The sequence below is a fragment of the Pelophylax lessonae genome (assembly GCF_965119305.1).
Source record: "Pelophylax lessonae genome assembly, chromosome: 2".
Classification (NCBI taxonomy): Eukaryota; Metazoa; Chordata; class Amphibia; order Anura; family Ranidae; genus Pelophylax; species Pelophylax lessonae.
This window is the reverse complement of record NC_138769.1, coordinates 512,364,675-512,377,377: the sequence shown is the minus strand read 5'-3', so window position 1 is coordinate 512,377,377 and position 12,703 is coordinate 512,364,675. Positions and strand designations below refer to the sequence as shown.

The following is a 12,703-nucleotide window of genomic DNA, read 5'->3' as shown; positions in this document are numbered from 1 at the left end:
GGTTGGCCTACACAAGCATCAGCCGCAGAAGCAAATCAAATGTGGCATGTGTTCAGGGGATTTATTTGATTTGCTTAAGTCTGTGCATTGTCTACTACTGTATGTGTTTACAAGCACTCCCATTGACTTGCATAGAGAAGCCAAATAGTGCATGGCTAAAACAATAACCTTTATGTAAGTGATCACTGCTCCAATTACAATTAAATCCTGGGGTTCCGAGCTTAAAAAATTGGTAAATGCACCTGTCAAATGCCTATTTTCAATAAGCTTAACCATGTTCTGCTGATGCCCTCCAAAAGCAATTGTGGTAAAAGATATGGGTTGCATGATCAAAAACACCATATCTGTTCTTGTACCTTGTAAACTGTTTGCCCCTTGATCATAAAATGCAAATTGTACAAGTTGTAAGTTGTTCCATTTACTAATGCTGGCCATACAGAGCTCCAATTTTAGCTGATTTCTTCTGAATCATCCAAAATTCGAGCTGTTGGTGCATCACTTGATTGACCAACTTCAAGTGAAAACAAAGGGAACAGGTGGAAAATTGTTGGCCGAACAGTGACTGCATCTAATCAGATGTGGCCACTGTTTTAGATGCTGCAGCTGTCTAAATACACTGATCGGCAGGGTGGAATCCATCTGCACTATTTAAAGTGGATATTGGAATCAAGCGATTTTCTCTTCTTCAATACTAAAGAAATCTTAACGTGTATGGCTAGCCTTATTATTTTTTTTTTTTTTTCTCTCTTGTCCTAATCCATGTGCGATTGTAGAGGTTCAGATTTATTTCCATTTGTGTTAAGGGTTGATACAAATATTTCACATAAGCGTAATTATGTGAAATAGTGTGACATCATTTTACATGGTTGTGTTAGCTAGAGACGCAATGTTGTATTTAAAATAAAAAAAAAATAAATAAAATGAAGAAATCAAGTCTCCCCCCAGAATCATTTGTGATGAGCCAAATTTTTCAGCTACTGATTCAAAGTGGTTTAGAAGATATCTTAAACGAACAAAATGTGGTTAAGGAAGGCAAATTTTTCAGTGAGAATTACAGGTGGTGAGAGATCCGCCTACCCTCGAACCTTCTGGTTACTACCAGGTTCATCTGTGCAACTTGGTTGATACGGAGCATGCGTGATTTACATTTCCTTATCTTTTCTCCATAATAAGTGAGGAGATTGATTCCTGGTCAAACAGAACTTTTCCAGCAAGTTGGAAATGGTGTGTGGAAGATCTCTGGGAGCTTCTACCAGTAATGCACACCTCATAGGGAAGCCCAACACAGCCTAGTAGTCCTCCACAGATGCTCAAATAAGACCATTTATGGCCACCTTCAAATTGAAGCACGCATTATAGCAACCTTGCTCTGCTGTTGGTTACTGTACTTTTACATAGCAACATTTCTTCTATAGCATTTCCAAGTGTCATACTGCAGCTGGCTATGTTTACACACTTGTGAAGAAATCAAATGACTTATGTGATTCTGCTCTAAAGTATAATTAGGATTCCTAGGAGAACTACATGTTTTGGCAGGTTAGATAATAAGCATGCATTCAATATGTTGCGTTTTCACTTCTGACGTTGGTAGTAAGGAAGCATCCTAAAGTGTTGATTTAGAATTCAGGGGTTCCTAACTGCAGACTTTGGTTCCATTTTTAGTGTAGCTGTATGTTTGGTTAGCAATATGAAAATCGCTTCCACTCTCATCAATATAGTAATTTATTTAAGACCTTGGACGCAAATGCTCCCAAATATTACTGCTCAGTCCTTTGTAGGGCTAGAAAGTGCCTCAGAAATTAAGCTGGACACATTTACATTGTAGTGAACGCAATTCGTTTTCAGTCCTTTGACATAAATGGAAGAACAGTCAAAGGTTCTTATCACACAGAAGTTTTCCTTTCAACGCCTTCACCTTCTCTTGTTACCTTTTGAGTATAGAAAAGTAATACTCGAAAGTACTCAACATTTACTATTCTCAACATTGGGTTAAGATCATGATGTGTCCAAAATATGCGTTGACTTTGCCTTGGTAAACCTTTTGAGGTACTTCCTGTTAAAGGGTGACAATGCTCTGTCCTTATTCTATTGTGCTCCTGGATGGTCACCCTTTCACAGGGCTTCTGCTGAAGACTTCAGTTGGCTATTTCAATACGCATTATACAGACATGGTACACTGTTGTCACCATCAGGAAACCTGCTTTGAGAAATTCCATGTACCCATCACTGGAGTACATGCTCATAGATGGAAGATGCTGCACAGGGGGTGCAGGAAATTACCAGCATTTTAGTTGCAACAAAGGAAAAACTTAACACAAACGTGTACAAAGGCAAAACTTAAATCAGCTGACAAGTTTGAACACATGGCCCAGAACCTCTTCTCTGATAATATGGTGGGGGCAGGGAAAAGCAGAGTTGTATTTAAGTGTAAGGGGTGAGTGGAAATGGGATGTCTTGAGAGGGGGGAGAGAGTAGTGGAGTAAATAAATGGGGGGGGGGGGTGGCAGTTAAGGAGATGGTGAATAGAGAGGGGAAGAGAAATTTTGAAAGAATAGTGAATAAAACAAAAACCTGCTCATAGTATAATACAGATATAAATCTAGATTTATTTTCGATCAGCCGTAACTTTTGACCACCCAGAAGGAGGCATGAACTCCACCAGACCTCTGATGGTATGCTGTGATATCTGGCACTTAACCATCAGAAGCAGTTTCTTGCCTGCTGGGCAATATAACCTCCTTCCTGCCCAGGCCAATTCTCAGCTTTCGCACTTTGACAATTGCGCGGTCATGCAACACTGAAAAAAAATATAAAAATGTCATTTGGGTACAAACAGAGCTTTCTTTTGGTGTTATTTATTCACTACTGGTGTTTTTATTTTTGCTGAACAAAGACCGAAAATTTTGAAAAAACCTATTTTTATAGTTTAAAAAAAAAAAAAAAAATTGCAGATAGTTAATTTTGCTCCTTCATTGATGTGTGCTGATGAGGCGGCACTGATGGGAAATGATACACTGGTAGATGACTCTGATTCAGCATTAATGGGGCACTGATAGGTGGCACCGATGGGCACAGGCAGGTGATGCTGACCTGCACTGGTAGGTGGTTCTGGTGGGCACTGGTAGGTGACACTGGGGCACAGATTTGCCTCTCCTCTTCGGGACCGATGTCCCTCTAACTGCAACCGGTGATCAGCTTTTTTTTTTCCTCCTCACGCTGACAGCGTGAGCAGAAAAAAAAAAAAGGTGGATCTCCGGCTGCTGTTTACATCACGTGATCAGCTGTCATTGGGTGACAGCTGATCACGTTGTAAGGGGTTGGGAATCTGTGATCAGCCAAGTCTCATTAAATATCATTAAACTTCTCTTTCAGTCAGAAGAGAGAAATGATCTTCGCCACTTGTGATACTGTCAACCCTTTTTATGATCTACGCCTTATAAGATCTCCTGCTTTCTTGCTACCTCATCACCTCCTCCCATCCTCACCTCCAGGACTTCTCTAGAATCTCTTCCATTCTCTGGCACTCCCTATACCTATGTTGTCCTATTACATTTATTCCTGGAAGCCTTCCCAACCTTCACATAAAAACTTTACTTTGACCATCTCCATCTGCCCATCTCCCATTACTATTGCCTGCCACTTCCCCTTTTAGATTGTAAGCCCCATGATCCTCCTGATCCTCATTTATTGTACTTTAGTATAACTGTTCCATTGGAGCTACACTGTGTTTTGTACTGCCGTTTTTATAACTGTAGTTCAGTCTGCCAGCTAGTTATATTAAGTAGTTTTTGTGCGTTAAAAAATAATTGAATTGGTAGAGAATGTCTGTTGTTGAAATAAAAATCTGGACCTTGGACTAAAATCATAACTGTATCGTGTCAAGTTGGTCATTGTACTCTTTTCAGGCTTTGGCCAACTACTAGCAAGAACAGTGTTGGATATAAATAGATAAGACCCTAGATATTTTCAGAAATGACACCGAGATGTTTCTAATGACAGACCAACCAGATGTCGGTGTCCATCACCGAAGTGTCTGCTCCATGTGTTCTGCTAGCACTATTCAAGTTATTCATTTTTTTTTTTTTTTTAAACCTTGTCCTAAAATAATGTTTTAGTATGTTTTCAGCCCATCTACTAGCCACATACATTACTCTCCCTAGGGAAATAAATTGGACAAAATGGTTTAATTAATTTATAGATCACTAATATCAGCAACAGTTCAGAGAAACATTTTTGGTAATTTCTTTTGTTACATTTTCTAAAGCTTTTACTTCATTTGTCACCAGTACTATCTGTTTTGCCCTTGAAGGCCTTTACCAAAATTGCTATTATGCGTCCATAGATGCCCCACCTAACATGTACATTACCCAGGCCTGTTGATCTGTCCCTTAGGCCCTAGGCATTCAATTTTGGGATACTAGGAAATAAAAAAATGTGAGTGGGCCCTCTGAACGACAATAGAGGACAGTTGCGTTTTTGTCTACGTAAACATGAGATAGTTCCATATGACAGATTTCATCAAGGTTAGCCCACTTTTATAGACCTCTTTAGCCTGGGTTCACACTACTGCGATGCGGGAACCAGCGCGATTCTAGTGCGGGTTCCTGCATCTCATCTTCCCTCGCAGGCAGCTCACACTGGATTCTGCGAACCACTGCGGGTTTTAGTACAAAGGTAATGACACCCCCAGATCGGATCGCAGTGCGAACTGTGACTTTGGGTGTGAACACCCATGTGATCCGATTCCAGTGCAGGGGAAAAAAAGGTTCCTGCATCTTTTTCGTGCAAAATCAATGCGAGTTCCACCATACAACTGTATGGCTAAATTTGCATTGCACAGACATTGCATGTGATCTGCACAGCAATTCGGTGCGGATCACATGCGATGTCTGACATTGCAGTAGTGTAAACCCAGGCTTAAGTTAAGTTCACACTTGCTAAAAATGCTAATGTTGACACTAATGGAAACCAATGCGCCTAAAGTGTTAACGCACCTGCATTAAAAGCACCCTGTGTGCCTTGCAAATTATTTTTTTAATTAAGGGGGGAAGTATTTCTTTTCCACTTCACTAATTGCTAAACACACTGTAAAAGCTCTGTAAATGCTACAGGCGTGTTTACGTCTTGTTACCATAGACTTGAATGGAAGAAGCTGACAAACTTCAACTCCTTCCGAACTCGACATGTTTCACTTTTGCCGTGCAGCTTTGCAAAGTGACACAAAAACAATGTTTTTTAAATTTGAACAGCTCTGTCCATTGTAGGCTGCCTTGCTTAGGTATTCAGGGAGTGGCAAATCTTCACCCCAAACACCTGTTCCGAACGCCAGTGTGAACAGGGCCTTCAAGCGGAGCTCTAGGCAGATGTAAGAGAAACAAATTAACACCAATTTTATTTATTTATTTATTTTTTTCAAAAACGATATTACATCATTAAAGCCTAACGTTTTAGGTGGAAATGTTTTAAATAAATAATAAAAAAAAAATCAGCGCAAGTCAATGTGAAAAGTGGCCCTTGTGCTGATGGCTGCAGGATTAGTTGACCTATTTCATCCTCTGATTTCCCCTCCCCCCCCCCCCCCCCAACCAACCCCACACTCCTGCTTCCATAATCTTCTGGTGCTACAGGGGTAATAGAGCCAAGGGACCTGTCATATACACCCATCAGGGATGCCAGCTATGCTTGCCCTTTCCATGCCTCCTCTTTCCATTCCAGAAGCTATGCTAAACCATCTATGAATGATAAACAGTCTATGAATGGAGGAGGGGTGGATGAATCAAAAGGTCCACCTCCTCCATTCATAGACTGTTTTCATTTATAGAAGCTATGGTATAGCTTCTGTAAATGGAGGAGATGGGCAGAAAAGGCAGACATAGTCTGCATTCTTGGTCCCTTGTCTCTGTTAACCCTGCGGCATCGGAAGATTGCGGCTGTGGGGGTTGGGAGGATGAAAGATTTCAACTAATATTGCAGGTATCGGCATAAGGGACAATTTGCATTTCTAGTAATGTGCCTTTTATGGTGTGTGTGTGTTTTTTTTTTTTTTTTTTTGACTAAACTTTAAATGTATTTTAAATGCAAGCTTTAGTAAGTACCTGAATCTGACCAGGTATCAGCCAGTTCCTGTATAGCAAAGCTGAAGGGTGAGAGGAAGTAAACTGTAGAAGGAGCCAACTGGGTCATGTGCTGACAAGAAGCATGCTGATTAGAGGAATGCAGGGTGACAGAGATGAGTTTGTCACTGTGCTGTCTCATTTCACTGTCCAAGCTTGGTAAGGTCCAGGATGACCTGGGCTCAGAGGAAGTTGGTTGAATGCTGTTCTGCTGGATATCCTCAGTCTGAAGGCCAGAATCAAAGTACTTTGGTTAAATCATTGAATATTGCAGCAAACACTATTTTTTTTTTTATCTTTTATGTGGCTGTTTTTTTAGCTTGTTTTCTTTATTCTGATTTAAGATGGCTCTATTACCAGAGCAGTTTGTACTGCTTTGTGTTTTTACCCTTTGCTTGTTATCGCTCTTTAAATTGTATATATGTATCCAGGGAGCTGGGAGCAAGCCTTTTGTTTTGTGCCTTTTCCTCACTCCAAGGTTATCAGAGTTTGGGTATAAAGCGTTATTACTGCCTGAGAGAATGTACAATTCTATCATACCAACCAGACATAATCAGCATGCTAGGGCTGACCTAACATTAAAGCATTTACAGAATGCAAAAATTGTCAGTATTGTGCTATGTAATCATTATTTTACAAATTAGTTTATGCAGGCAAAAGTATATTTTCTTCAGGCAAGTCACAGATAGATAATTTATTTTTTGTTTACAATTTTTTTTTTTTTTTTTTTTTAAATACATTGTACAAAAGCTTTATTTTACAGTTGAAGATTTATCATATGGGGCATTTTGACACTTTTGAAAAGAATGTTGGCAAGGCTGACTGCTAATTAGTAAAGATGTTGTCATCGTTATCAGCGAAGTGGGACAGGTGTGTCCCTTCTCTGACTTAATCATTTGTTTTAGCACAACAGCTGCTATTTGAGGTTCTGGTTTGGCTAGAGCTCCGCTTATTGATTTTATTATACGCATAGTTAATAATCTAATAATACATATTATTCAGTATTTATAGGTACCTTGAGGTGTCAATTTCTTTTTTTTTTTTTTTTTTTTTTTAAGGTAAAACTCTAAAAAGAGACTGTGCAGTGCTGATCATAAATTCAAGATGAAAATGAAAAAAAAAACAGAGCAGTAGTTTACCTGTCTAAAGCCTATTTGTTGAACTTTTCCCTCCTTACAATACAAAACAACATCTGTGCAAATAAACTATTCAGTTTCTATTTTCAGTCCTCCCTGTAGTTTGTAATGTGTGACAAAGTATAAATGCTAGTAAATTTTAAGAGGAATGCTAACTTATTGTCACTAAGAACCATATAGTGTTGAATTACGTTTTTACAGCACCTACCCACCCTCCGGCAAGCTAAAGTTGCCGACAGTCATGTTGCATAAAATTTTGTCACTTTTGGCAAGCAGTTTGATTAGATCTTAAAGTCAGTGGCTGGATGGTAGACTGGATCCTTTAGATCCTGAGAGTTCTACTGTATGGATGTCCAATCTTCTGAGCATGCAGCTTTCACCTGCAAGGTTTTTGCAGATGCACACTGAAGTTGGGATCTTCCCGACTCTTGTTGTTGTAGGGCCTGTTGGAACAGTTTTGTTTGCCCATTTGTTGCCTAACTTGCTCTGTGAATTCTATAGGACACTTTGCCTGTTTCCTATACTGTAGGATTAGGATAAGAGGAATTTGACTTGCCAGTAGATTCAATATCCTGGAGTACAGGACACAGGCCAACTTCCCCTCCATTCCTTGGGTACGCTACATGGCTTGGTAAATTGCAACTCATTAAGTGAGGTAGAGTTAGGACGGCCATGCATAAATCAAGATTCAGCCAGTTAGGCCCCTTTCACACATACGGTCTATTTGACCATTTTTCATGCATCCGTTGACGGATGAAAAACGGACATCAATGCATCTCTTTGTAAAAACGGATGACAACAGATGATCATCCGTTTTCATCCGCTTCCGTCAATGTCCGTTTTTTGGAACGGATGAATGCCCTATTTTTCATCTGTCAAATAAAAACATATCGGATGAAAAAATTATATAAACAAACGGTCTGTTTTTCATCCGTTTTTGCATTGGTAGTGGATGAAAAACTGATACATTTTTGAAGTGTCAATAATAAACAGTGTTGCGCCAGAAAAATATCACAAATACCAACTGTGATAAGGCCCCGTTCACATTGCCGCGATCCGACTCGGGGGGGGGGGGGGGGGGCGGCGACCTCCGAGGTTGCGGTGCGAAAAGCGCGCCGCGACCTCGGAGCGGCCGTCACGGACTTCATAACATTGAAGTCTATGGCGGTCACCTCCGGGTCGCCCCAAAGAAGCTCCGGACCCTTTTTCTAAGTCGGAGCGACTTGTGTCGCTCCTATTAGAACGGGTCCGCAGCTTCCCTATGGAAGGCGACCTACGGCGACCTGTGAGGCGACCAGGTCGCCTCACAGGTCGCCTTAGTGTGAACGGGGACTAAAGCTGAAAGTAAGTAAACTTTCAAAATATAGATGACTCAGCAAAATCATATATAGTGCAAAATATGTGAATGAAAGTGTCCATCAAATTAATCCCAGACTCCAAACAGGTGACACCTCCGTGAATGTGCTTCCTTCACCATATAAAGTGGCCTCTCACCTTGTTTCTAGACCTCAGTATTACAGGGGGGCTGATCCTGGGTTCCACTTCCAATCATAGATGGCACACATGAAGATTAAAAAAGAAGAAATCTAGTGCTCTCTGCTTATTTAGACAGTAATTTAATAAGTAATAGGTGCACTTGCATACATGGCACTCATTTTTGACGTGACTGAAGTGATGAACTGAATGGACCGTATGTGTCAAAGGGGCCTTAAGCTGGGACCAGACTAATTTCGAGCTATGTATGGGCACAAATTTTGTACACCCTGCCTGCCGGATTTTTTCCAAACGATTAGTGCCACCTGCTATAGTTGGCAACACTAATTGTGTTTAGTGGGCAGGGTTGGCTCCCTGCCAGGCAAAACACAATAGTGCTTTGGGAAGGATTCCTACATCAATGCTGGCTGTGTTGATGGGGGAACTGAGCAATTTTCTTCCACCTGTGGTTGAAGGAAGGAAAATCACATAATCCGTGGCCTGCCTTATAGGGGAAGTGTCCAAGAGGCATTTCCTTGAAAGCTTTGCTATTGTCCAATCACTTGAAGGTACCAGCCTATAACCCATGTTTGATGAATACTTTACCTTTGTCCTGTACTGTACTAAAAGATGAGGAATTCACAGGGAAGCCAAAATTCCTATTTTCTCAGCTTTCCTTGAAGGACACAACACTGATCCTTGCAATTGTTGACTTTGGCCTGGGATTTTCACTGTTTGAGTTTTTGATGTACTGCTTTGTGAGTAACTGAGCTGCCTCTAGCAGAAGGGGCTTAACCCAACAGCAAGAGCCGCCCTAGGACTGAGCTTTTTGTTTTGTACCTAGTGTTCTACTCCTGCAGGTTGATACATTGACCCTTCGGTCAGGAGCTGAAGATTTACACCATGTCCTTCAATGAATGCAAGGAAAAGGATTTTTGGGTAAGTACAATGCTGGTAGGTTAATTGGATCCTGTATTAAAAAATAAAAAATAAAAAAATTGGCCCTACTGTGTATGTATGTGAGTTAGGGACCTTAGATTGTAAGCTCTTTGAGGGTAGGGACTGATGTGAATGTGCAATGTATATGTAGAGCGCTGCGTAACTTGACAGCGCTATATAAGTACCTGAAAATAAATAAATAAGTACAAACATTCCTGTTTTTAGGTATTTTTTTGCATTAAAGGATGGTTCGTGCCACAATTTCTGCATTTCACGTTTTTGCATATGCATCTACCCACGTTTATGAAGTGTTTTCAATTTTTCTTTTTATATATTGACACTTAAAAAATCTCACACCAATGTTTCATTTCAGAGTGTTTTTGGTACATTTAAATGATGAGTTCCGTGCAGAAAAAATGCAGCAGGTTCTACTTTCGTTGCCTGCACTGGTATGGACTAGGTCCATTGGTATACATGGAAAACAGTGCGTGCGTTTTTAATGCAGAATAAATATGCACTTGACTACACCTGGTGTGAATCAGCCCTGCTTATTTGCAGTTTTTAAAGGCAAATACTTTTTGTGAATCCCCATCTCTCGTATATGGAATATTAGTATGGTATTTACTAGATTGTCCTGAAGTATGATTATATAATGGGAAGTTTGAAAGCCCTGTTTTTCTTGTTTGTAAAGTTTGCCTATGAAAAGCTGTGGAAGCACAGAGCATTATATAATCCCTATACCTTGTTACCTGTAAGCATATATCTTAGCTGGATTGTTTGGCCCCAGGTGTAATGTAATACCAGCAGCACTTCTGTGGGAACATGAGGTAAAAGTTTTAGAACTGCGAGATCTGTATGTGATGAAATTATGTACCTCTGATGATGGCAGGGATCAAATTATCTTGACGTGCTGCTATAGTTCCCTCCTGTTCATAGCTGATCGCTGTGACTTGTAAAAGCACTGACTGGTAAAATGCTACAGTATTTTCCTAAATAACCCCTATGTGTGACCTGCAGTACAGCAAGAAAGTCGAGAAAACAGTAGCAGCGTTTTGCTGGAAGGCTTGTCACAGGCATGTGTGGTAGAGTCATATTTTTAGGTTCCATATTTTGTATTGTTGAGGCGATCACTTCTGGCATAAAGGTTAAGTGCGCTTTAAGGCAAAGAACATATATTGCTTCTAACTCAACCAGCCCTTTCCCTCCACAGATGCATCATTTTATCTGATGTCCATGGCCTCCAGTGTTTACATTCAATGCTGCAGGCCTCACTGCCCTGGCCTGAGTATTCCAGCCGCATACACTTATTTGGGCCTGTAAATCTTCATCTCTTGTCTCAGGGCTCTATGAGGTTGTACTACGCAGATGCAGTCCAGACATTTACTATTAAGTTGACCACACGGGAGTCAAAATTCAGCTGGTTCCGCGGGCACTTCTATAGCCGGCAACACTGATCATTTTATTCTGATGGTGGGGAAAAATCCTGCTATAATTTTAATAACACAGCGGAAGGATTCCCCTATCCACTTGGATGTGAGAATGGGGAAATCGGATCTTTTTTATTTTTTCTCGTTTAACCAGTGGGTTAAAAAGAAAAGAGATTGTTACAGCCATTAGATCAATGTAAAGCAGAGCATCTGTAGAAGGGGAAGGGTTGGCTAGTTTGGGTCAGGGTTGAAAAGAATAAGCCCCTGAACACTCTAGTGCATTTTTCACCAGCATTTGCTATTGTGCTGCCATGCACACCAATTGAAACCATATTCTATATGGTGACTGTTCACATCAGTGTAGAACCATGCATGTTTTTTTTTTTTTTTCTAGTATAGGTGCTTTCTTTGTTGCAGTGCAGCACTTTTTTTTTTTGCCCATTAAATTACAATTGAGGTTATAAACCCCCAAAAAAATTTTTTTTTCTTTTTGCAACCTGAAAGAGAAACGCATAATGAGCTAGTATGCACCGCATACTAGCTCATTATGAAATACCTTAGAACGAGCCCCCGCTGTGTCGCCCGCTTACCTGTATGACGGGCGACATCTCCAGTCGCCCGTCTTCCGGGATCGCGGCATCCGGCCATCTGATTGGCCGTAGCCGTGGTGACGTCACTCCCGTCACGGCACGGGGCTGTGAAGGAACGGCACCAGCGGCCATTCCTTCAGAGCGCATGCGCCAGTGAAGTCACTGGCTGCATGTAAGGTAAATATCTCCTAAACGGTACATGTTTAGGAGATATTTACAGTACCTATAGGTAAGCCTTATCATAGGCTTACCTATAGGTACAAGTTACAGAGGAGGGTTTACTTCCTCTTTAAGGGGCCTTTCACACAATCGGTGCACCCGGTGGACTCTGTTTTGCTCAGCTGGGAGACTAGTGTTGTCTTACAGTGCACTTGTCCTTGAACTTTTGTGATCTCTGGATATGATAAGAAGTGTGATTTATTATCTTATACTAGCAGTTATCATTGCAGTTCTCTGCATTGTGGGCAGATATAGCAATTCCTGTGTCTAATTCTGGTGACATGGACACTGTCCATTTGCTAGGAGACTATTGGATCAGAGTCACTGTAGTTCTTCGCTGCTGATTTAATGACATAAGGGTTCATAATGAGACTGGTCAGCTTCACACTTTAGCCTACACTTAGCGTTTTTGGAACTGAAACTATACATACATTTTGCATACTATTTGAGTGATGATTGTTGGGGATTTGTGTATCTATTTTTTGAAAAAGTAATGCTTTTTGAATGCTGGATAATTGGTACGTCACCTGAAAATTGATACACTCCTTTCAAAACTGAAAATGAATCCTAGATTCACACATGGGACATAGTCCACTGTCCCATTTCCATTTTTCATCCAGGCCTAGATATGCTAAACCAGATCAACCCCCCCCCTTCTTCATAACCTGATGCTGTGGGATGCTTAGCATTGGAGCCATTGAATGTTTGTGCCATGTATTTACGATTCTTCTCATTGTTGGTTTCTTGAGGTTTTTGCGAGAACTGCTTAGTATAGAGTAATGGGACTGAAAGCTTTATGTTTCTCC

At 40.7% G+C, this 12,703-nt stretch overlaps 1 protein-coding gene across 1 annotated transcript in view; it reads left to right on the top strand.

Moving 5' to 3' along the window:
* LMO7 (LIM domain 7) overlaps nt 1–12,703 on the top strand; it is a 287,243-nt gene that overhangs the window by 120,310 nt on the left and 154,230 nt on the right. The window lies entirely within an intron of this gene.